The 26,910-nt window shown below is 45.2% G+C and overlaps 1 pseudogene; it reads right to left on the reverse strand.

The window, feature by feature from the left end:
* Positions 1 to 3,192: 3,192 nt before the first annotated feature.
* LOC116097635 overlaps positions 3,193 to 26,910 on the reverse strand; it is an 88,427-nt pseudogene continuing 64,709 nt past the window's right edge.

Below are 26,910 nucleotides of genomic sequence, written 5' to 3' on the forward strand. Positions count from 1 at the left end.
AATGTAATCTTCATCTATCGGTCGGCAGGGTGGAGAGTCTCATAAACCAGTAGACCTTCATTCTTAGTCCCGCCCTCATAGTGGATCATTCAGGAGGGGCAGCTATCGGGAACCAGAGCCCTGAGGCTCTGGATTAGCAAAGTTCCTGGAACTAGCTACTCCACCTTTTTTGGCTTGTGGCAGAGGTTTTCCATGCACCCTTTTAGGTAAAAGTTATACATTATACATTCTAAGGTTCTCCAGCCTTTCAACCTAACAGACATTGGATGATGCTCTGGCATTGGTTCACCTTGCCACTCTTTACTGGTCTTCATTGGGCTTTACTGATGCTGGTCTTTGCTAACATCACTCTGGTTTTGGTTAGCCTTGCCTTCTTGCTGATCATTGTTTGTTGTGATGGTGTTTGCAAATGGATTCAGCTGCCGCTGCTAATTGGTGTGAACTGAACTGCTGATATCCTGACAACAAAGATTGGATTCGTCCCAAAGAACTGTTTCTAAACAGGTCCACATCCTCCTTTGCCCTATTAACCTTTCCTTCCTACTACTTCTGGTGGGTGGTGGGCTAGAAGGAAGGTTAAAGCAGGTTAGACAAAGAGATATACATACTTAAGCAGTTTCTGTTCATAGTGTGGTCCTGCCCATCCTCATAGTCTTGGCTTTGTCTGTCCTACAAGAGAATCTGACAAATTGTCCAGAACTGTGGGAATTTCTTTCCAGGATGCTTTTCCCTCTCCCATAAAGACTCTTCAGGATATTTCAGTATTCTTGGGTTCATTTTTTCAGTAGTCCTTTACACAGAGGGCAAACATGCTTTCTAGCATGTCCTCAATCTTGCCAGGACAGTTACATCCAGGCCTGTCATTTTCATAGTTCAGTGGGCCTTGAGTTAAGGCTGGATCAATGCTAGAGATGGCCAGTCCCTGTCTAAAACCAGCGCTGTGGCTGACCCAGCCTGAACCCTCCCAGTTCGCATCAATTATCCCTTGTGGTACCAGGGCTTCACTATGACCAACACTAATGTTGCAAGCAAGGTCTAAGTGCTTGGAGGCTCATCCCAGAGGTGGAGACAAGGGTTGATCTCTCTTTGGGTAAGTAGAAGACTATGGGAAGTATTGTGTGAGGTTGGGTGTGGATTCTGCCCTGAGGACAGGTCTTGGAGACCTGGCACACATTAACTTTCAACAAGGAACAAGCTTTATAAAAAAGAGTGTAAAACTCGAAAGTAGGAAAAAAAGATCCTTGGCTCCAGTCCCTTTGGCTATCATGCTATGGCATTTTCTAGTGAGTCCAGCTGGGTTACAACCCTGTGAGATGAAAGACTGGCTCACAGTGTCACAGGCACTTGGAAGTGGCCTTAGCTGAAAGCAGTCTCTCATGTAGGGACCGACCTCAAGGTCACGTGATCAGGATGCAAGCCTGGTATCACGGCCTTCTTTTTGCATGTCTCTGTTTTCCTGAAACTTTGGGTGAAACTTCTTAACACTGCTTGGGGGTCTGCTAATTACCAAGGAGTGTTTTTCAAGATCCACTTATTTTTATTTTATGTGTATGAGTGTTTTGCCTAAATGTATATATGCATACTGCTTGCATGGCTGTTACCTGCAGAGGCCAGAAGAGGAACTGGAGTTAAGGATAATTTTAAGCCACAATGTGCATGTGGAAACTGAACACAGGTTTTTTTTTTTTTTTAAGTTTGGGATATGACCTTTATTGAGCTTATCCACCAGAGTGGAAATAATGTCTGTACAAAACCAAATGTTTGTTACTATAACTTCTGCAGCACAATTAAAATCCAAACAGATTTTTAAAAACAGTCACCTCAATCCAACCCACTACTTCAGAATCAATAGCTTCTTTGAAGCCACAGTAACACTTAAATATGGTTAAGACTTGAATGCAGAAATTTGGTTGGTTGGAAGGCTAATTTGTTGGGTGCCTCAACTGCAAGACATCGGGAGCTTGCCACCTGGAGACTCAACTCATGCCTGCTGTGCCTGAAACAAAGGTTCACTACTATGAGTTCCGCCTTTGAGGATTCCAGAGGAAACTACACCTGCTGGCTGGCACATATACAGCCTGAGGACATCTGCTGTTGACCTCCTCCCCCACTGTAGACTGCGCCTCCAGCCACTCCCCTGAGCTGAGACCTGCAGGACGCCCTGAGTCTCCACCTTCAGCCCAGCAGCCAGCTTCCCTCGGACTTCCCCCTTGACTTTGTTCAGACTCTTCCTGACTCCTCCCGAATACCTTATGTTATTCAAATGTCATTATAACCTAGAGATTCAGTTTGCTCTCTTGTATATAATTGCTGAACCCCCAAAGTAAAGTCGAGCCTTGATTGGAAACCCTCAACTTGGCTTCGTGTCCTTTTGTTCTCGAACTCTATGTTTCAGGTTTTCTTTCTCCCTTCCATCGAGGCAGAACCCAGTTCATGAAACTGTGGGACAGTTTCACTAATTAAGCCTCCAACTTGCTCTGAAAGACCCCCGGAACTGGGGAGATCCTTACTCGAGTCTCGGGATGACGCGACCACCCAATGACTCACGATAGACCGAACTTGCTGCAATCACATGAGGAAGTTTTATTACAAGCAAGACAGGACAAGAGCTCAGGCCAACATGCTGGGGTCTAGACTCATAGAGGAGTCCGACCCCGACCTGGGGTTTTACAAGGCTTATAAAGGCAGAAACCACAAACCGGGGGGAGAGGAAATGGGGTAAATTCCAAACCATAGATTTATCACCTAGCAAAGAGTCATGTATAGGTTTTTCCGGCAACCTCTTAACCCATTGTCACACCAGCCAGGGCGTTGTGACATTCCATAGAGGGCGTTAGGGCACCCTGTGGTCATTCTAGGAAAGCCATCCTGTGGTTATCTCAGGGCACCCTGTGGTCATTCCAGGAAAGCCATCCTGTGGTTATCTCAGGACAAGAAAGGTGTTTTTTTAAGTTCCTGGAACTAGCTACTCTACCTTTTTTTCTTTTTGCTTGTGGCAGAGATTTTCCATGCCTGCTTTTAGGTAAAAGTTATACATTATACATTCTACGATTCTCCAGCCTTTCAGCTCAAATGGAATTACAAAAAGGCAAAATTGTGTTTTTCACAGAGATACAGTCCACTGGAATCACCAGCACTGGACAGTTGTTAAGAATATCTAGAGTCCTGAGATAATAAGGAATCCAGGCATCCTTAGACAGTCTTCTGCTGTTCCTTCTTCCCAATCAGAGGTTTGTGGATGTGTGGGATGACACCACCACCAGCAATTGTAGCCTTGATCAGAGAGTCCAATTCTTCATCCCCGCGGATAGTGAGTTGCAAATGATGTGGGGTAATACGCTTTACCTTTAAATCCTTTGAAGCGTTTCCTGCCAACTCAAGTACCTCTGCGGTGAAGTACTCCAGGATGGCTGCGCTGTACACAGCAGCGGTCGCACCCACATGCCCGTGGCTGGTTGTCCTTAGATTTCAGGTGTCTATGAATACAGCCCACGGGGAACTGCAAGCCGGCTCGCTGCGAGCGGAAAACCGCCTTTGTCTTGGCCTTTCCGGAGTCCTTACCAGTCTTACCGCCAGCCACCTCTGTGCTGAAGCTCAGACCAACGAGGAAGAGACGAGGCCAGGCGGATGCTCAGCAAGATCCCGGCGCCCACTCCTCGGTCATACCGCTCAAACTGTCCACAAGTGCTCTTAACTGATGAGCCTCCTGTCTCTCTGCCCCAAGGACTGTTTTTACAAAGAAAAAGCACAGAACTCGTCTCAGTTCCCTTCAAGGATGAAGTTACCAAGATAAAGTAGCTGAGGCATGCCAGCTTTTAGGGTGTCTTGTTGTAGACTGTAGTCTAGTCTATAGTCCTGTCTTAAAGTAGCAGTCACCTTGGATTTTAGGAGTAGCAGCTTTCCAAACATCACCCCTTCATGTGATCACCCCAGAACAAGAGGAATGCTCTTATGAGAAGCAGCTTGCGCTAGCAATGAGGACTCTTTAAACTACTCTGCTGCAGTTGCTAATTAATGCTACTCAAATAGACCAGGTGGTGGTGTGCATTTCTCAATACCCATCCCGATGTTCTGGGCTCCCAAATGAAAGACACACACACACACACACACACACACATACACACACCCCCCACAGCCTTATATTTTTAATATGCCTTAAACACCTCAATGGCTGGCCACTTCCGAATCTCCACGAGGCTAACACTCTCTCCCTTCTGATATTCCTGAGTTATTACTTACTAAAACTTATATGCCATTTTTGTTGCCTGGGGCTGCTCTTTCCTAGCTCCTATGTGTTGGCTGTCTCTCTGTCCTGCACTTCTGAGGCATGACATCTACTCCTCTCCTGGCATGGCAGCTCTCCTTCTTCCTGTTTTGGTCCCTCGTCCAAGAATCCTAAAAGTCCCACCTCTATCTCTCTGGCCAGCCGTTGGCCACCAGCAACTTTATTTACCAGTCAAAACCAACTGGGGACAGGAACTCTCAGTATCTTACACATGGAGACACGCAGATTCTCCTGCAATTTTGGGGACCAAATTAACATAATGTGTGTAGCATTAGACCAAATTCTCAACACTACTCTGTAGATCAGAACAGAGGAGATGACAGACAGGTGACATAGTGACCAGGATTGCTTGGTCATGCATGCCTTGAACTCCCAATTCTTCCTCCATTTCACCATATCACATCACCACCCTCAGCTGCTGTCTCTCTGCTAGAGCTCTGCTAACTCAGTTCTCTCTGTAGCAAAGGTAAAGATGAGGTTTTGTTGACTAACGCCAGCAAAGGAGATTCAGATAACTACTTTGTATGTCGTGTGTGTGTGTGTGTGTGTGTGTGTGTGTGTGTGTGTGTGCGCATTTGCATATGTGTGTATGCTGATGAGTTCAGAGGCTAGAGGTCAGCCTGAGGTGGTGTTCCTCTGGAGCTGTTCACCATGTTATTTTGAGACAGGGTCTCTCATTGGGACCTGATGATCGCTGCTGAGTAGGTTATGGAGGTCGGCTAGCAAGTCCAGCGATCTCCTGTCTGTACATCTCCACTGCTGCGATCCTGAGGGCTTGCCTGAGTGCCCTGCATTTTACTAGGGTGTTGGAGATCAACCTCAGTTCCTCACACTTGCATGGCCAGTGTGTCACTGCCTGAGCTGCCTCTGTAGACCTCAGGATGGTTTTTTAAAATAAGATTTGGAAATCTTACTTCCATGTCCTATTGTCTGCTTTCTGATTTTTCTTTCCTGCCTTTGTTTCCTTCCAGGCTCCTTTCCCACCTCTCATGACCCACTCTCTCACAGTGACAACCAGTGGCCTGCTTCTGCTTTCTTCCCATCAGGCCCAGAGGTGGAGTGGAGCCTGAGTATTCCCAGCCCCAGAACATGCCCCAGGGGGCATTCTTCAACAGGAATACTTAATTTCATTGTGTAGAGCACAGAAAAATGCTCATTGTAAATCTGGCTTGTTGAGCCACTGTGCGTTAGTCCCTGCAGGAAGCAATATATCTATGTGTCCTTAACTGTTTCTGCTGATCAGGGCAAAGCCAAAGTAGAGGGGAGAGGAATAAATTATAGGATGAATGAAAATATACACAGGACCTCTGCAGTTTTGTCTGAATCCAGCGTTAGGTTCTAATCAATAAAATGTATTTTTTTATTATTTGATAGCCCACTCTAATATAATAGGGCAATAAATACTGATGAAAGTGTTCCCAGTGAGCAATCCCTTTTGGAATAATGACTATTTGATTATAGAATGATTTGGCTTTTAATTTACACCAGCACTTAATGTATTCTGTTAACTTAATATCCTCCCAGTGGTAAAAGTGCAGCCCCACTCCAAGGCAGTGATGAATATAAACGCAGAGGGTGCTTCATTATGGATTTGGATCCTGTGTGGGCATCTCAGAGTCCTGTGGCTTGCAGAGCCTGCTTCCTGCTGCTGGGGTGCTGTCTGGTCTGGCTGGGCCAGGGGCAAAGGAACGCTGAGGAGGTGATTGGAGATCTTGTTCCTTCTGTCCACCTCTTCCTGATCAGTGGGTGTAAAATAAATATACAAGGCATTCAGCCATCAAGAGAACTTTGAAAACCTACTGTGTGGCAGCCAAGTTTAAGAGAAGTGTTAAACAAATCCAGAAGGCTAAGGACTGTGGGCCTTGGGAAATCTCTCTGTGTGGTGAGACACTGGCTCTGGGTGTCAGGAAAGCTGTCATAGGAAGCTGGTTGCTTCTATTTTCTGACTTCAGGTATTAGTGACTTTCCCCAGCTTTGATCACCAAGAGGCACAACTGTTGTACCGAAACCTTTTCAGATGAAACCTTTAACCTGTGAATGCAATGTCACTTTCAGCTCCTTAAACATACAGGCTGTACTCAGCCTCATGCTCACCTGTGTTAGCTCCTCCCACTGCTCCATACTCTCTAGGCCACTGTCTTAGGCTTTGTGTGTCCTAAGATCCTCACTTGGCCCCCTGGGTGTTCCTGTTCAGCTCAGTGTGGCCCCTGCTCTTAGACAGTTCTTGGAAGGGCAGCAACTTCCATAATCCCAGCCCTCCAGATGGTCACCATGAGGTCATAGGACAGTTCAATATTGACACAAAATGAAACTTACAGTCAAGCTAATCAAACATGTAACTAATTGCATGCACTATGGTTATTATGCCTCTTGGTAATGAGACATGGGCGATTAGCAGCTTTTGAGTGGCTGTAATTAAGCTTGATTGTTGGAGTCAGAGACTGTGCTCTGGATGTGTGTGAGTGTGTGTGTGTGTGCAAGCACACACTTGTGCATACGAATGTGTGCATGTGAATCTGTGTAAGTGTGCACATGCATGAGTGTGCATGTGTGTGCAAGTATGAATGCATGAGTGTATGAGTACCTGTGTGCATATGTGAATGTGTGTATGTGTGCTTGCATGGGCAGAGAGAGGACTGGAGCAGAGGAAGAGCTTTGGCCTCTTACAGTGTACAGGGAAATGGTCTTCAATAACAGCAGCTATGCCTGCATGCCTTATCCACCTTACTGGCTCCTCCCTGCTGTGTGTCCCTAAAGCACTTTCCTTGTCTCTTTTAAAACTTTTTTTTATTAGATGTTTTCTTTAATTGCATGTCATACAATATCTCCTTTCCCAGGTTTCCCTCCAAATAAAATAAAATAAAATAAAAAAACAAAAACAAACCCCTGTTCCTCACCCTTCCCCCTGCTTACCAGCCCACCCTTTCCTGTTTACTGGCCTTGTGGGAATGTGGGAAGGATTCCCAGGTGGAGCAGTCTCTGGATTGACCTTCCTTCAGTCTCTGCTCCATAGTTAGTCTCTACAACTCCTTTCATGGGTGGTTTTTTTTTTTTTTTTGGATATTTTCTTTATTTACATGTAAATTTCTCCTTTCCCAGTTTCCCCTCCAAAAAACAAACAAACAAAAACAACAAGAACAAACCCCTGTTGCCTCCCCCCTCCCCATGCATGCCACCCCACCCTCTCCCACTTATTGGCTCTGGCATTCCCCTACACTGGGGCACAGAACCTTCACAGGGCCAAGGTCCTCTACTTTACACATGCTGCCAGAACAATCAGACCCACCATGTGCAGTCCTTGGTTGGTGGCTGAGACCCTCGGAACTCTGAGGGTACTAGTTAGTTCATATTGTTGTTCGTCCTAAGGGGCTGCAAACCCCTCAGCTCCATAGGTCCTTTCTCTAACTCCTTCACTGGGGGCCCTATACTCAGTTCAATGGATGGCTGTAAGCCTCTACGTCTGTATTAGTCAGGTACTGTGAGAGCCTCTCAGGAGATAGCTATATTTAGGCTGGTTGTCCTTCTTTCAGTCTCTGCTCCATAGTTAATCTCTGCAACTCCTTCCTTGGATATTTTGTTCCCCCTTTTAAGAAGGAATGAAGTATCCACACTTTGGTCTTCCTTCTTGAGTTTCTTGTGGTTTGTGGATTGTACTTTGTGTGTTCCGATCTTCTGGGCTAATATCCACTTATCAGAGAATGCATACTATGTATGTCCTTTTGTGATTGGGTTACCCCACTCAGGATGATATTCTCCAGATCCATCCATTTCCCCAAGAATTTCAGAAATTCATTGTTTTTAATAGTACTCCATTGTGTAGATGTACCACATTTTCTGTATCCATTCCTCTGTTGAGAGACATCTGAGTTGTTGCCAGTTTCTGGCTATTATGAATAAGGCTGCTATGAACATAGTGGAGCATGTGTCCTTATTACATGTTGGAGCATCTTCTGGGTATATGCCCAGGAGTGGTATAGCTGGGTCCTCCAGTGGTACTATGTCCAATTTCTGGAGGAACCACCACACAAATTTCCAGAGTGGTTGTACCAGCTTGCAATCCCACCAGCAATGAAGGAGTGTTCCTCTTTCTCCACAACCTCACCAGCATCTGCTGTCACCTGAGTTTTTGATCTTAGCCATTCTGACTGGTGTGAGGTGGAATCTCAGGGTTGTTTTAATTTGCATTTCCCTGATGACTAAGGATGTTGAACATTTCTTTAGATGCTTCTCAGAATAGAATTGAAGATCCAGAAATGAACCCACAAACCTATGGCCACTTGATCTTTGACAAAAGAGCTAAAACCATCCAGTGGAAAAAAGACAGCATTTTCAACAAATGGTGCTGGCTCAACTGGTGGTTAGCATGTAGAAGAATGCAAATTGATCCATTTCTATCTCCTTTTACAAAGCTCAAGTCCAAGTGGATCAAGGACCTCCACATAAAACAAGATACACTGAAACTAATAGAAAAGAATGTGGGAAAGAGCCTCGAGCACATAGGCACAGGGGAAATTTTCCTGAAGAGAACACCAATAGCTTATGCTCTAAGATCAAGAATTGACAAATGGGACCTCATAAAATTGCAACGTTTCTGTAAGGCAAAAGACACTGTTGATAGGACAAAATGGCAACCAACAAATTGGGAAAAGATCTTTACCAATCCTATATCTGATAGAGGGCTAATATCCAACATATACAAAGAACTCAAGAAGTTAGACTCCAGAGAACCAAATAACCCTATTAAAAATGGGGTATAGAGCTAAAGAAAGAATTCTCAACTGAGGAATACCGAATGGTTTTTAAAACTTTTTATCCCTTCCTCTGATTGAAGAAGACTAGGGCCACCAACAGGCCAGCTGCTGCCATGGAAATGAAAGCCTCTGTCGCAAGCTTCCTCTGTGTGTGTACCTGGCAGCTGCTTGGATGGGCAGGCAGGGCTAGTGGAGCCTCAGGGTGGATTGTGAAGAGCTGAGCCAGTGTGTCTCAGCCTCTGGCTGAGGAGGTGTTGCTTGGCGTGATCTTTGTCTGATTTACATTGTGTTTATTGTCTCCTCCCACAGTAATCTAGTAAGGGACTAACCATTTGGTGAGTTCAGATGCTCCTATGTAGAGAGTCCTCCATACTGGGTACTCACTGTACTACAGGGAAGTTAGCCTTGAATATGAGCTTACATGAAGAACCAAAAAAATATGTGTGTGTGTGTGTGTGTGTGTGTGTGTGTGTGTGTGTGTGAGAGAGAGAGAGAGAGAGAGAGAGAGAGAGAGAGAGAGAGAGAGAGAACATTTTACAGAAAGATGCAAATGTTGATTTGCTTCCCAGGACTGGAGGAAGCAGACATTTTATAAACATACTTAAAGTGTTAAAACACACCAAAAAGCCACATGGAGCCATAACACACAGCAGGCACATCTGAAAGATAATCAGGAAGTAATCTTAAAATCAATCATTATGCTACATTTGTAGAACAAAAGACAGAGAAAAAGAACAGCAATAACAGGAAGAGCTTTGTAAATCAGAAGATAGATTCAGGGAAACTGACTTTAGTGGAGAACAAATTTTTTTTAAAAAAATGTTACACACTGGAAGAGGACAGAAGGCAAATGTTTCTTTGATATTTCCTGCTTTTAGACTCATTATAGTTTTCTTTCTACTCTTGGTAGTTAGGTAGATTTCAACTTTATGTGCACTGAAGTAGTAAGGACCATATTTTGTGTTCCAAAAGAATCCATTGTGAGCTATTCCTTTGAGGCAGTGATCTTTAAACCCATTGACCAAAAGCCAGTTGGAGTTAGACAGTGAGTGCACCTGTCATTGGCTCACTCAGAAAGGTTGTTTTGGGGAGGGCTTTTGAAACCTGAAGTGTTTCTCTCTCTCTTTCTCTCTCTCTCTCTCTCTCTCTCTCTCTCTCTCTCTCTCTCTCTCTCTGTCCTTCTACTGTTACAGGAAAGTGGGACAGAGAAATACACACTAAGAATAGGCAGTAGAGACTGAGTAGGGATTTATTTACACTGGTAGACTCAAGGAGTACCTGCTGGAAATCTCAGTCCATGGTCCAAAGTTTCTTGCATAGCTATAGGGCACCAAGGTCATAGCTGACCTCTTCTGTTGTTGATGGGTTTAAATCATAGCCTTTGTGATTAAGGGCCATGAATGGGAAATGAGCCTATGTGACCAAGGACCAGGAGCAGGAAATTGCAGCAGCAAGCACATTAACAGGAGTGGAAAGCAGGTCAAGCCATGCAGGTCCTTTATGGGCAGCTGCAATGTAAGGCAAGGCACTGTGGTTACTTCCCAATGGACTCTAGTCTTTTTCCGACTGACTACAGTAGTATTATTTAATAAGTAAATTGTGTTACTATATATAAACTGAAGTGTCGTTTAAAAAATGTTACAGACATGGATATCAGAGAGTAGAGTGGAAAATGCAATGTATGTATACAGTACTTACAAGGCATGATGGGTAGAATGGGGAGAAGAAATATTTAACAACAAAGCTTTATACTGATAGAAAATTCTAGGCATTTTTATACTTGAGGGAATATCTGAGCTGTGGATAGATGAGGCACATAGAGACTAGAGAATGGTTTACAGCAGTGCACACCATGCTGAACCCCATAGATCATCAAAACGAAAAAAACTGCTGGGCAGTGGTGGCACACGCCTTTAATCCCAGCACTTGGGAGGCAGAGGCAGGAGGATTTCTGAGTTTGAGGCCAGCCTGGTCTACAGAGTGAGTTCCAGGACAGCCAGGGCTACACAGAGAAACCCTGTCTTGAAAAAAAAAGAAAAAAAACTGAAGAGCTTTATATGAAGAAGGAATAATTAGATTATAAGCAGAAGCCATATTGTCAATGATATGGCAATGATGTAATCAAATGTCATCTTTCAACCAGATTTTATACTCAGCTAAACTATCATTAGAGCCTGGGGAAAAACGCAAGCATTTTAGGTACATAAATAATTTGCTTCTTAAAAATGGTTTAAAAGTGATTAGAACAAATTCATCAACAACATATAGTGAAGGAGGGAAGCGGGGACCAAACAATCAGATTGAAATAAAGACTAGACATATAAAGCACCATTATCTGCTTTATAAAAATAATAATTTGGGAATATAAAGGGTAAACTACTAAAATATTGATTTTAGAAAGAATGCATATTATGATTCTGTCAGTGGCTCCATAACAAGTTTTCCCATATATTTGACAAATCTTATGGTTAATCTATGTGTCTAGCTTCCCCCCAAAACAAGTGCCCCAGAACTTCCCTAGAATCTTCTGCTTGCTTTGTGATCTAGCATTCTGGTCTTAGCCTGTGAGACCCACTGCTTCAGCTTCAAAAAGAGGGACTTCTTCAGCTTTCTAGAACTATTGGAGTAGGGAGAGCTGTTGTTTGTAGGACTTTGCCAGGAACTGCTTTTGGTTGAGAGGCTCTGTAGCTTACACCTGATGTAACACTGATGGGAATCTTCTGACTGCAGCCTGAAGCCTGCAGAGAGTAACCCTCACATCTTTCCGTCAGTGTACTAATGCCACAAAGGCTCTCAGAGTTTCTATGTTCCTGGTCCAGTTTCTTTTTTCTCATTTGGATTGTTACTCATGTGTGGCAAATAGAAATGTCCCTTGTTTGTTTTCCCTTTTCTGTCTACTTACTTCATTCTTGGAGAGAAGGGAAGACAAGAACCTGGAATAAGAATGAACTATCGGAAAAACTGCAGCAACAACAAATCAGAATGGACTGTCTCAGTATTTATACTTGAAAACATTTATATATCTTTAAAGTTCACAAAAATTTATGCAAAAATATGAAAAACAGACCAAAAGATGCATGCAGATTCATCATGGTAATTATGTCTTGGAGGGAGGAAGAATAATGAGATGCAAAAGAGGAGAACATAATTTTAACTGTGTACACAGAGTTCTTCTTTATGCAAAGTATTCTGAAGCAAACAATGAGGAAGTTAATTAGCTTAATTAGTTCTTGCTACTTGCCAGTGTGCTCCTCTTGCTAGGGTATAGTAAGTTTTCATACAGCTAAATTACACATCTCCATGGGCCAGTTGGAGTGATGGGAAATCAGGCTTCATAATAGCACAGAACAAGGGTCTTCTGGGACAGGCACCCTCTTGGTGTCATGGTGAGGAAGTGAGTGGGAGAACATTTTTATTGCATGGCTAAGGGATCGCTTGGGTGGACAGAGGTGTGGATGCTGCTACTCTTCCCTAAGCCTCTGTGGGAGGGCCACTGCTTTGGGCATCTGCCTATTACTGCCTGGCTTCCAGGGAGTCTCTTTGGCCCATTATGAGAAAAGGTCATGATAAGCAGGTAAGATGAGAGAAATTCACCATGACTCATGGAACACCCCTGATAAATCCTCTGCTTCTGTAACACTGCTCAGAATTTCACTTCTAGCATACCTATGGTGTTACTAGGTAGGAATCGTGACAATAAGGTGCTCATCAATCTCTTCTCTTTGGGTTTGATAGAGGGCTTCTGGATGCCATAGGTAGTCTTAGAGGTTGTAGGAAACTGCCTGCTCTCTCTAGTGGTCTTCAGGATTTAAACTCACCTCAGCCCTGCAGTTTCCTCCATAGATGCATGCCACCATAGCTGCTTCCCCCTTGGGTAGTCAGGCTGCTTGTGTACTGAACTGGCCTGGAGGGAGAGAAGCTTAGCTGGCACAGATGAGTGCAGTGCAGGGTTTTGATCAGCAATGAACAGACCTGGCAACAGCTTCAGAGAACTGGTTCTGTTTATTGGGGGTAGGGGGGAGGAGTATATATGCTCTTGGAAAGGTGGCTAGGGTCTCTAGGGCAAAGTTTGTGTGACTGCGTATCATTGACCAGGGCAGGAGTGTTGGAAGTATCTACATACTCAGGGGCTGTAGGATCCCCTGGGGGAAAATTGTGTAAGGTCAAATCAGGATTGAAGCCTAATAACTGTCAGGGTAATAAATCCTTACTAGAGTTGCTAGGGTGTTTTGTGGTAGCAGGTAGGAAGATGGAATGGAGTCAACACCTGTTGTTTCCATGTTGGAGGTATTCAGGGGGGTTGAAGCTCCCTTGACCCTCTCCCTATAACCCTGTGCCATTATAGTCCCACAGTTGCATAAAGTCTATGGCTCAGTGGCACACTGGAAGGCACCAAGGAGAGACAAGTGGTCATCATCTATGGATTCCAGTCCGGTGCTCTCTCTGTACCACTAGCTGAGTGACCACGCACCATTCGTCCTACCTGCTGTGTCTTCCTCCGCATTTGTAAAGTGATGTGAAGCAGGACGGCAACATGCAGGCTTTGGAACTCTACTTTACTGTGTCTCTTGGATGTTTGTATCCAGCCTCATCAGAGAGTAAGTGGACACTAGGAAGGCACCATGACAAGTAGCTGTGTTAATAGGATATAAGAAGAGATGGTTAGCTGTGCACCCTTGTTCTGATCTCTCCACCAGCCACACTTGCTCATGTACGGGAGTACATCACGGTGCCTGTACACTCAGGAGCTCCTACGGGCTCATTCAGGAAACCTGTGAAGTGGGAAATGTCCTTATTCTGTTGCACACACAAGACACTAAATGTAAGGTTTCTGTGTACAAGTGACAAGTAGCAGAGCAGGAATGAGGGCCAAAGAATTAGGATTGAAATGCATTCTGTGGATGTAGACAGCAGGATGCGGGCTAAAGGCAGAACACCAAAGGCAGCCAGGAGTGAGTTCTGACAATCTAATGTGGGCCACAATGGCCATAGCTACTACTGCACTCAGACTTTAGTACTGTTCAAGGTGCTGAAAATGAGCAAATATGTGCTCATCCTTAAGTGAGATATTTATATACTCCTCACCGTGCTACGGAACGGGAGAGGGGACAGGAAGATGTGGCAGACTGCTGTGAAATGCTGTCCTCTAGCTGTTGTGCCCAGACTCACAATGGCAGTGGTTATTTACTGAGAGCCTGCACAATACCACAACAGCTAACTCCGGTGTGAACTGGGAAGAAACAGCCAAGGCCCCACTCCTAGCTGAGGAGCTCTTGGCAGCTGAGAGCTGCTGGGGGAGTAGGGGTTGCCTTTGTTAGGAGAATGGCCACTGGTTATGTTCCTCGTGCTTTGGGGATAACTCCATGTCTGTGTGTGTATGGGTAACAATAATTGGACTCTGTGGCTTAAAAGAGTAGATGAATAATTGTAAAGGAGGACATGACATTGTGAGGGAGAAGTGATGGAGAGGGCCCTGGGAAGAGCTGTGGGGGATGAGGGTATCAAAATACATTGAAAACATGTATGAAACTTTCAAAGAGTAATAAAAATTAAAAAAAAAAACTCTAGGGAGTAGAACTTAAAAAACTCTTACCTCTTCACATACAGTAAATACAATGTGATGGCGAACATGTTCCTTAGTTGGAAATTATTATTAAATAATAATTTAAATATAGGTGATACATATAATTTTAACTTTCACCTGTACCTCAGTAAAGCTGAAGGGAAGGAAAGAATGAAAGGGGAAAAAGAATGGAACAGTAGGTGGACCGTTGCTTTCAGTTTCATATCAAACTCCCTGTCCCTGCCAACCTGCAATCAGTCCTTGAGAGATGCCCTGGACTTCACTCTGGCTTGCCGAAATGATGGTAGACTAGAATGATATACAACAAAGGAACCTCTGTAGGGCATAAAAGCTGTTATTAATGAGCAAATTAGATCCAGTGCACAAGAAAACTGTGTCCAGGGATAAAGCTGTGATAATGGAGTTGCTGTTGGAGGCAACATTGTTTTACCTACAGCACATTGCTCTCCTCCCACTCAGGAAAAAGACGTCTCATTGTGTCCTGCTTATGATCACAGGAATAATGTGTTCACGGTGGAAGGGAAGGGAGCCGTAAAAGCCACTAGAGTAAGGAAGTGAACAGTTCCTTCAGCACCTTGGGAACTTAGTGGGAACTAATTGGCCTTAAGTAATGTGCATTTGGCTTGGCAGTGACGAGAACATGTGCTGGTGACTGATGTTTCTGTCACTGAGTACATGATGTGCCTCCAGAGGGATCCGGGCCCGAGTTTACCTTTGTCAATGCTTCTCTCTTAAAAGAAAGCGTTTGCTTTGATCAAAATGCACAGAAGGATGTGTACCAACGACATGTATTAGAATATGTCCTTGAATGAACAGTCATGGTGGATAGGCAAGGCTGGGGAGACCAGGACTTCCTCAGGGATGCAGCCAGTGGGGAGACCAGCACTTCCTGAGGGATGCAGCCAGTGGGGAGACCAGCACTTCCTGAGGGATGCAGCCAGTGGGGAGACCAGCACTTCCTGAGGGATGCAGCCAGTGGGGACACCAGCACGTTCTGTCGGCTGCAGCCAGCACTCCATGTAGGATCCTGCTTCTGCCTCTTTGACCTTGACCTTGACATGGCTCACTTTTTAGACTCTGCTGACCTTGCAGATGATGCAGAGTGGAGTGAGAATACATCCACAGAGGAGAGCCTGGTGCAGCCAACTCAGGTGGCATTTTTCCTTCAGGCCACACCTCCTTCCTGCCTTTCTTCCCCAGGTCCTTCCTGTGCTGGCACTATCCATTTGCTTAGCCTTGCAGTTGGTGGGGGAAGCAAATTCTCCGTGGCCTCAGAGTTTTTGCTACTCATAACCAGCAGCTCTTGTCAGCTGTACATCCATGTGGCTGATGTCTCATTCTGGCCAGGTCATGGAGAGGAATGGCAGGTAACACAGAAAAATCTGAGTTTTCAGCTATCTACATGGGGATAGTAATCACATGGCCGTTCTTAACATCTCCCCCACTCTGAGCCCTTTGTCTGCTATCCCTAATTACTCATAGAAATGCCTCCAGTTGTCTTTGAAGTCACCTGTGAGATTCCCCCGACCCTGTTTCTAACCCCCTTACTGAATGATCAGTGATGGTAGTAGACTTGGTCCTCTTTGCCACCATGTTGCTATATGCTGTCATGTCTGCACTCTGAGGTGATTGGAACAATCATGCTCAGAAACCATGGTAGGTTAGCACGATTCCTTAGAGATTGAGGGAATACCTTCCCAGGGAGTAGCATGAATTGCACATGGGAATGGGGGATTGCTCGAAGCTCAGACCCAGGTTCCCCAGTAACCCATTACCATTACTAATACTTTTCTGACTGAGGAACAGAGAATTAGCTTGCTTCTCCTAGTCTTAGTTGTAAACTTTCAGAACTTCTAAATTAGAGGGAACCCTGATATCTGTTTGGCCCACCTCCCCATCCATTTGTTGGAACACATTCAGGGATGACTTTGCCAAGGGTCCTTGGGTTGGATTATAATCTCCCTCCCTAGAGCTTTTAGCTGTTGGATTTAGTTTTTCCCTCTGTATGAACCCCCCACACTGAGTAGTTCTTCCTGGGAAAATAGAGATTTCGGTTTTCAAAATGCATCTCTCTCTAGATGGTTCTTAAAGAGCGGTATCTATTCTGTGAAGAGGTAGGGGAGGGGAAATTCTCTCTTGTGGGGAATGTTCCCAGGGCTTGTATAGACAGTGGGTTTTCCTTCTCAGGAGGCCAGGTCTGTTATTCTCAGGCACAGGAAGCTGAGGGAATTTTCAGGCAGGGAGCCACAAAAAAATCCATTGTCTCACAAGTGTCCGTGAAGACTCTCTATCTTCTACCCATATAGGTTAACTTACAAGTGCTTCTTATGGGTTAAAACTACTTCCTTCTGGCTTCTGTGCTCTCCCTGTGTGCCATTTTGATGGATAGTAACTTTTCCCACAATGTAAGCCATTTTGACATGAAGAGTGTGCTTTTCCAAGGCACTTTGGACTGATCGTTTGCCATCCGCCTTTGACAAAGCTACATATTATCAGAAATACCAAAGGAGCAGCTCAACTCTCCACCATAACTCACATTAACTCACTCAGCATATTAGGCCCTGAAATTCTAATACCTCATTTTCATGACAAACGATGCAACAAGGGCCCAAAATGGCTGCCATGAATCTCATTGCTGACTGAGGCCGCAGGGGAGAAGAACGTGCCGATCGCTTAACCTATCTGCCCTCAACAAAGTCACAGGAGGATGAGAAGCTGACCATGCATTAAGGCTGTGACTCCCTTGGCCTTGGTGCTTGCCCTAGTGACTTTGAGTGGATTGGATTCTGAAGATTTGAACCCATCAAGAAAACAGGGTTGTAATGGTTACTGCCTGGATGTGGGCACTGGGTGAGGGCCTGATTGACAGCCTCTAGAGTACAGGGTCTTCTACCTAGCACATCAATCATGTACTCTCTAGGGGACGGCCGAGGGCATCGTGTTTCCTAACAGTTTGTGAACTTTCATTTTGTACACTTGATATACAACTAGCAACAGGATTCTGTGTTTGCCTTAAGCCTAGGGAAACTTAGACTCGAACTATCACCTCTGGCCCTCACGAAAGGTACCCTAGCAACAAAACCACAAGAGTTCTGTATTTGTCAGGGTTCTCCACAGAAACAGAACTGGTTGGATTTATATGTATGCATACATGTACATATGTATATATATGTATTACATGTTTATGAGCATATGTACCTGCATATGCATACAGGATGGAGACTCATATTCTACTACTTCCCAGCCCTCTGATCCTGCCTGGGGTTCTGGCTGAGGTTGCTCAGAATTGAGACCTCTGGTTGGGCTGCTTTACTGTGCTTAGTCTTGTGGTCAGGGAAAGTGTGAGAACTTCCATGCACTATGTTAAGCTTTGTTGAATGCATGACTTAATTTAATCTAACATGCTTATAATGTAGATACTGCAATCATGTCCATATCACAGTGACAAATATCTATTTAAGAAGTAAATAGTTCTTGCACTTTAAAGCACACAGCATTGTATGTCTGATGTCTTTTTCTTGGTGGGTAATCTCTCATGACTAGCATGATTTCAGATGGTATGAGCCATGGCTGGTGGTATAAAGGCTTGTATTGTTTGTTTACTCTTTACAGAAACACAGCATCGGAGAGTATGCCACTTAGCTCTTTCTTAATGAATCCCAAGTGGCAAAGACACTATGTGTCTAACAATCCTACAGTCTAAAAAGCATTTACCATGTCAGCAAGCCATTCAGCTGTGGAAGAGAATGAAATCTAAGGAAGAGAGTAACAGTGTAGGGAGGGAGGGTGGTGTGTCTCTAGAACACCAAGAAGGGGCTTCCGCCTCAGTATAGTTCAGACCATCAGGTTTAGATTCTAGAGATGTAATTACACATGTTCAGCTTTGATCCTTAAGTCAGACCAAGAGCACAGGCAACCACAGTACAGTGTGATGTGTCATACAATCATGGTGTCCTGTAAGAGAGGTTTCTAACCCAGCCTGGTGACTAAAGAGTGTTTTCCAGAACAGCTAGGTGAAGTTTCAGGTGATGGACAAGGTCTCATTCTCTATTGCTAGACTGACAATGAATGTGCTGGTGAGAGGCCAGGTACTACCCTCCAGTCTCGTCACATTGGCGTATTTACAGGTTCCATGAAAATCACAGTTGATCATTTTGGAACAGTGAACACTTTCTTCATCACCAGCCTAAGCCCTATCCTACTGTCTGACATATGTGTTCTTGTTCTCCCATGTACAGCTTCTTCCTGAGCATATATAAACACATGTGTGTATTTCGGGTTGGAGATGCTTGCTTCTCTTTTCTCATTGGTGGCTATTCTTTGAAGGCTTGGACTTATGACAGAAGAACTGTTTAATAGCCATGGCATGATGGGATCGAAAGCTAGAGAGCAGGTAGCAAATGCTAAGCAAGAGTAATGTGAGAACAATGATTGTAGCCAGCAGTGGAATTAGAACGACAGCCTGCGGTATAGGCAAAGAGCTATAGAGATGATCAGCAAAAGTATAGGGTTAACGGCAGCTTTTGAAGTTACCTTATACGTCTACAACCAAAACAAACCAAGAAGGGATGTTTAGAAGATGGATCAGATTGTGACTTAGAATTACTGTCTAAAGGACATGCCAGAGCAGTAAGAAGGCTCCAGCAATACAATATTTGCATGTGATGATTATCCTATTTTCCCAAAGGAATGGTGGCATTTATGCAAGTAACATGCATTTGGAAATGGAAAGACTCAAGTGTTCTAATGATGCTTGGGCATCAGTGGAGTTGATATTAATGGCAGTTAATTATCATCATATCAAAGTGTCATCATAGCATTATGTATTACCCTAGCCCAGCTTCTCTTAGAGTAAGGAGATGTGCAGAGATGTTGATATGTGAGGTCTTGTTCAGACTTACTGGTAGTGGTCTTACTGTCAACTTGATTGGGATCTAGAATTATACAGAAGAAAAACACCTACTGGACATGTTTCTAGGTTGGGATAATTGAGGTTGGAAGACTCACTCTAATATTGGTGATGCCGTTTTGTAGTCTGAGTCCCAAGCTGAATGAAGAGGAGAAAATAAGCTGAACATAGTCTATCTCTTTTTGTGGCTTCTGACTACAAAAACAAAGTAGGCAGCTACCTCACACTCCTGCTGCCATGACTCCCCTCTGGGTGGACCTTACCCTCAAACTTTGAACCAAAACAAACCTTTTCTTCCTTAAGTTGTTTTTGTCAGAAATTTAGTTAGAATAATATAAAAAGTAGTTAATAGAGAAAATTGGTACCAGAAGTGGGGTTGGCGTACTTTACCATGTAGTTTTTATACTTAAGGAAATGGTTTGCTTGAGGAATATGGTAGACTTCAGAGCTAGAGAAATACTGGGCAAGCAGAGGTTAATGGTTCATCCTGGTGGGAGTTTGGAATACCAGGATGGCAATAGAAATGTGGATAGAGGGATCCTAACCAATGAAATTTTAGAGGAGAACAAGATGGTGACAGAGAAAACAGCAATGATTGTTAAAAAGATTAATATTGGTAAAGTGAAGCCTTTCTTTCCACCGAAAAGCTCTCTTATAAAAGTTCAAGTTCTTTTGGAAGGAGTTTAAACCAGCATCCATTTTTTTTCTGACACCTGACTGTAGACACAAGGTTTCCAGCTGCCTTGTTCTCACTCACAGCTAGAGCTACGCATTCCTCCATGTCTTCTTGCTATGGCAGATTTGACTTCGACTCTTCAGTCCTTAAGTTACTTCACAGTAACTAAAACAAAACACAACATTGCTTCAGACTGAAGATCTTGCATGGCTATAGGCATTGATGAGCCTACTGTACATGTCACCTGAAAGCTGCCTGTCTAGAATAGGTGGAATGCCTGCTTGTATAGATTACCCTGTGAAATTGGGCAACAGTTTCCAGAACACAGTTTACACTAACTCATTAGGATGGCCATTGTATGTTGGATTGCTCCCCGACCATTGGAAGAAAAGCATGGGCCCAGAATCCAAGTGGCTGGAGTAGGAGCAGCTTGTCACCTGTCTTTCCCATGGCTTGCCTCACAGTTGGGCATCCTGACAACAGATCAGGGCTCTGCAGGAGAGGGTAGCTGGAGTCTACCTGGCAACACATCCTCAGTTGGCTTAAGGTCTGGCTGTGGCCTATGCAATCCAAAATTTCATCCAGTAGGGGGAACAGACTGCTTTGTATCTTCAATCAACAAGAGGCATCTTCTAGGTGGAGCAAGCCCTGTGAAGCACCCAAACCTGACAAACCCCTGATGTCTTGTTAACAGAAATTGGTATGTTGTGGGTTCGTACACTTGTATATTGTTTGAGGAAGCATGCATTTCAAGTTTTTGCTAAAACGTATCAGATGTGTGATCTGTGAAAATTCCTGACTTGAAAGCAGGTGATCAGCCCCAGCAAGCACATCCAAGTATGCGGGGGTAGTTGGGGTGGAAGTTTGGTCACATTCCTGTAGAAGGAAAGGGATTGCTCTCACCTAGTTCCTTCACATAAATTCAGGCACTCTTAGTCTCCAGAGAGTCTTCTGAGACACTCCTGTCACTAAAGCCAGCAGCTGAGGTTTTAGATGGTTCTGTTCTGCTCTGGACTGGGAGTTGTCTCCACAGTATATCTTGTGTTTCATTGCAGGTGTGATGGAGAGGGCCAGTTTCCTGGAAGGAGCTGAGTGAATCCATGAAAAGAGCCCTGTTGAAGAGGTCACAGAGTGCTGAGGGGGAGGCACCACCTGCTGTACAAACATGAGAAGCCAAGTCCGATCCTCACAACCCAGTAGAAAATACAGGTATGATGGTTTCGCGGGGGTCCCAGCAGTGGGAACACACGTCCACAGGAGGCAGTAGGAACAAATTCCTGAGGCAGAAGAGACTTGACTGATTTCCCCATCCTCCTCCAAAACTTGCCAAGTTGATTACTTATGATGAGAGTGCTTTCTGCTTAGCTGGCTGGCATGAGAGGGATTAAGCTGTAAGGAGCTTTTCCCACCTAAGGTGTAGCTCATCACCTGAGGAGATGCTGCAGCCCCTTGGCTGCCTCTTTTAAAACCACCACCTTCTTGTCTTTTACTTTTATTAATTATATCAGTTAAAATGATTATGTCTCCAGTGGCTTTGCAAACATGATTATTGAATATAAAAAATGGAAGGGAGTTTAGATGCAATCCAAGTTCAAAACCTTGTTTTCTAGACTTGAGAACCAGAGAGAGGCTATCTGATCTGTGCTGCGTAACCCAGGCCCCTTGTCACCTGAAGCAGCAGGCTTTCTTTGCTCCCTGTGGAGCTGGGAGCTGAGCCATGCTGACTCTGGACATGGGGTGAACATGTACCCAGGAGCCAGCACACCCTAACACTGTGCTCTCTGCTCTGTCTATCAGAGCACATGTATTGCCTTTAAGTAGCACAGCTCTGACATTTACCAGACAACACCAAGGGATCTGTGCTAGAGAGAGTTATAGGATTATGAAACAGCAGGGAAGTTAAAGGGCAATATGGAAATGTGGTGGAAAAAGGCTCCATGGTGATCAATGCACTCTGAGCTGTGTTCATCTCCTTTTTTTGTATTTATGACCACCATAAAACTTAGAGCTAGGCCAGCGAGAGCCTGGCTGAGGGGGCAGCTGTGAGGGCTGCACAGTCCTTCCCCTAAGATCAGAGAATTGCTCAATCAGTTTTCTGCAGGCACAGAAAGCCTCTTGGCTAAGATCATGGCTGGGCAGGGGTAAAGTAGTATTCGCTGGGTCTTGCTTCCTCCTTTTCCACTCCTGGGTAGCCCAGAGTCATTGATGAAGGAGAGGTGAGGTCATGCCTTGGGCTCAATGCCTGTGAACCTGCTGGTCTTCTGATGCTTGGAAATGACTGTTGGGGCATGGCCAGACATCAGCACCTTACTGGGAAGGAGCTGGTTCTTGTCTGTCACAACTTTTATTCCTGGTCTACCTGTATAAGGAAGTGATGTTTCAGCAGGCAGGCAAGGTGCAGTGTGCTGGGAAAGCCCTCCACCCCTCAGAAGGAACAGATGCCGCATCCTCGGCAGGGCAGGGTGCTGTTGGGGGGCATAGCCATGTACCTAGTAGGTCTGCAGAATTCTACGGGTAGGTAGCAGAGTGCTGAGCACAGCAAGAGTCTCAGGAGGGATGAAGGGGATGAGCACAAGGGTGGGAACCTAGATCTTTTCCAAAAGATGGAGGTCATCCTGCGTTTCACCAGGAGGCTGGAGACCTCTCATCACATCCTTGGTCCTCACTCTGGGCTGCTCTCAGACGTGACAGTCTGTGTGACAGAAAGCAGCAGGGCCTGGTGTCTTTGTCTAGAACTCTAGAAACTCCATTCTGCCTGCTCTGTTCTTGCTGACAGCTAGCCTGTCTCCCCAATAGTCCTTCTGCTGACTACATCACATGCCAGGGTCCCTTGTGGTCTGCTGCATCTAGCCAGTGACCTCAAAGGTTCTTACCCACAAGGTCTAGGATAATGGACAGTAGATATGGGGGTCAGGTGGTGTAAACATGAGTGGGAGGACATTTCAGAGAGGCCAGGACACGCCATGCAGAGGTGACAGGAAGCAGAGCACACATGTCCTGCCTGGTGCTCATGTTCAGGTGAAGCCATCCAGCAGACTGGAGCTCATAGCTGACTGGAATATAAGTTGTTCTGAGAAGGGCATTAGGCGGTGCAGTCAAGGCTGTTAGGAGCCCTCCTTGTCTAGAGGTGTTACCAATCAGGTGGCTGGGTTCCCTTTGCTCTACCTAGGTGGAGACAACGAGTGATCAAGGAACTCTCTAAGTGCTGGTTTCTGGCAGCTTCTGCGCTTAATGGCAGTGAATTGGTGGCAGGTGGGCAGAAGCAGCAGCCGGAGGCACCTTTTGTGTTACAGCTCTCTTGCAGGCAAGGAGCACCAGGACCCTCAGCCCTGCAGTGGCAGGTGCTCCCACTCTGGTGTAGATCTAGGAAGTCAGGAATTGGGGTTCTTCTGCTCTAGATAGCAACCAGCATTACAATTTCTGGTCTGTCTGGGATATCTCAGCCCTGAAGGGCCAGTGGCTTTAATTCTTCCAATGGCTGGGACCTGTAGCTTCTCTTCCCTGGCTTTTAATGACCTGCTCTCCATCCTCTATCTACTGCTGTCTTGTTCTTGTTCCTACTCTGGTCACTCCCTCAGGCTGGTCAGGCTGTCACTTCCCATCCAGCCATCAAGCAGCAGCTGCCCTGTCATGCATCTTAGCCCTCTGCTCACCACCTTCCTGAGTCAAGGTCAAGCAGCTGGATGCCTTGTAGTGGTTGCAGCCGGGTGAGCTGCTCACCGTCTGGTGTTACTGCTGCTGAGTCACGTTTGTCTTCACTGCTGCCCTATAGCCTGATGCCTCTCCCTTCATGTCAGCAGCTCAACTCGCATCACTAACAGTGGGCAAGGAAAAGCCACTCAGAGAAATCCTTCATTGGCTCTAATACTGCAGCACAGGGGAGGGGCACCAGAAGGTGTCCTGCAGCTCCGTTGTAGAGCAGCCTGATTACATAACTGGAGGAGGGGTGTTTGCATCAAGCAAGGCTGACCTCCCATGCAAATGGAGGTCAGTGTTTGCACCAATCATTGCCGCGGGCCGGCTGATCTGGGCCTCCCTCAACCCGCGGGAGAAACGGGGGTCCTAGTCAGGTCGACAAGGCGTAGGCGAAGAAATGATGGCAGAGACTACACATGAAGTATAGGATCTAAATGTATTTCTTAGAAATGGCATCAGACTTTTACAGTCATTGTAAAAGAGAGATGGTAAATCTGGCAGTTCAATAGTTGAGGTACATCTGAGGCTATCTGAAACATACTAGGTCTAAAGCAGCAGCTATCTCCTCTGGACTAGTGTTGTATCCCCCGGGGCCCAAGTGCTCTGTGCCTGGGGGACTGCTGATTGCATGAATCTGAGTCTTAGCCCATCTAAGTTCTAGTGCTAGTCCTTCTGCGAGTCCAAGTGCTAGTCCTTCTTGTCCTAGTCCAAGTATACAAAGTGAAAAGCAGGCTTAAGTAGCACACAGCAAGCAGGGCTGATGTCAAGAGTCACATAGGCAGGTGGGGGTTATAGCAGGGGACACAAGACTGAAGTCACGTAGGCAGGTGACCCCCACACCAAGGTCAGCAGGGTCTGGTAGCTAGGTGTGAAGCAGGAGGAAGAGGAGTGGAGCCCTCCCTGTTGAGGTATTTAGATATTCCTATGCTAATTCTCTGGTTCTTGCTGGAGACAATGACCAGGAGATTACAATCTAGCATTTCCTGCTAATTCTCTGGTTCTAGCTGGGGGCAGGCAGTGGGGAGTTCCGACTTAACACTTTTAGCTAATGTCCTAGAGTGAGGGAAACCCTTCATTACTCTCTAGTATGCAAAACACTACTAACTATTGTAAACTATCTATTGTCCTAAGGAAAGTACTTGACCTCTACTGCCAGAGAAATTGCGAGCTATGGACAGCTTGGTATTAGATTAGGATAGTTGGAAACATTGTGTCGGCCAGGAGACAATGCCCAATCTTAGCCATTTACGAATCATTTCTTGGGGTACCTTTATGCCTAATTATGAGGCCGTGTTGACGATTGGAAAGACTAATCTGGAACACGTCTGAGTTCGGAGATACCAGTGACTAGTCTGAGATCCAGGAGGCACAGAACCCCTTTTGAATTCTTATTGCCTCTTATCCTTTATCAGGATTTTATCCCCGATATTTTGGATGTGACTGGAGTAGACGAGTGTGCATAGCAAATCATAACTGTCTCTCTGGCACCTGTCACAGCTGTTCCTCTGCTAGCCCAGCAGGGCTCCCACTCTGGCCTAGGTAGAAGTACTAGCAGGGTTGTCTAGAGTCACCAAGGTTTGCGGATAGCAAAAAGTCCAGTGTGAACAATTTGAAATAGCCCTGAGAAGGGCTTCAGAAGGCAGAGCAAACAGCTGTCATAGTGTGTGTACAGAGTGTGTGTACAGGGTTTAAATGGCCACTGCTGGCGTAAGAATAGGCTAACTGGCTGTTTGACTGAGAAGAGAAGCCTTCTGCCCAATTAAGACAGCTAGGATGGCAAGGGAGAGTGTAACAGGAACCAAATTTCTTCATCCCCAGCATCTTTCCTTGTACAAAAAAAAAAAAAAAAAGCATTTTATTTTTAAAGTAAGAATGTGGTATGCATGGGTGTGGGTGTGGGTGTGGGTGTATGTTCATGTGAATGAGCATACTAGTGAAGGTGCCTATGGAGGTCAGAAGAAGTCATTAGATCCCTTGGAGTCAGAGATACAGGGACAGTTAGCTGTGAGCCGCATAAGCTGGTGCTAGAGACACTGGTCTTCTGTAAGAGCAGTATGTGTTGGTAGCCACCCAGCTATCTCTCCAGCCCCACCAGAAACATCATTAACAATAGTGGTTCTCACTGCACGTTGGTAAGGTTTAACATCTATCTACCCACTGCCTCAGGGAGGGGTATGCTGTCGTTTTTGTCTGCAACGCAGCAGCAGGACTCTGACTCTGTCTGCCACATCGTGCTTTGATTCTTGCCTTTCAGGGAATGTTGCCTTATTTATTGGGGTAAATAAATTCATTTATTCATTTTGTGGCTTCCTTTCCTTTTGGTTCTGGTTAGGACTGGCTGGAACGGAACTCTGGGTTTGGAGAGTTGGAGGTTCAGGCATGGACTCCCAAGGGTTGGTGTTGTTGGAACTCATACTTGCTGGTGTCTAGTAGCCTGGAAGGATTCTCTGGTGAGAGAGAGCATATGGCAGAGGCTAGCCCATACTGCTGTGGCTTCCTAGTCTGGTGGATTGATTTAAGGCCAATAGCAACTGTGGAAGTGAGGGCTTTGAGGAGTACCTTTGTAGTCTTTGAAACTGCAAATGAGCTGACTTCTGTATTTTTAAGCTCTTGCTCATGATAAATGTTTCCATGAAGCCCCCAACACAGGAGCTGGGCACAGGCATTTTATTTTGATTATTAGCATACTACCTTTTGTTCCTCTCTGTTAGACTTTATTTCTCAAGTCATATGGTAGGAACTATGACCCTTTCCCCGATTTATTGGTCTGCATATCTAAAACGTGTGTGTGTGTGTGTGTGTGTGTGTGTGTGTGTTGTGTATGTGCATGTGTGAGTGAAACCTATTCATTAACTTTGAGTTCTTGCCTTTCATCATAGTTTTCAAATGCTAGTATGATCCCCATATCACAACTGATTTTATTACACATTGTACTGGCTGGTTTGTGTGTCAACTTGACACAGGCTGGAGTTTTCACAGAGAAGGGAGCTTCAGTTGGGGAAGTGCCTC

This window comes from Mastomys coucha, unplaced genomic scaffold (genome assembly GCF_008632895.1).
Source record: "Mastomys coucha isolate ucsf_1 unplaced genomic scaffold, UCSF_Mcou_1 pScaffold19, whole genome shotgun sequence".
In the NCBI taxonomy this organism is placed as follows: domain Eukaryota; kingdom Metazoa; phylum Chordata; class Mammalia; order Rodentia; family Muridae; genus Mastomys; species Mastomys coucha.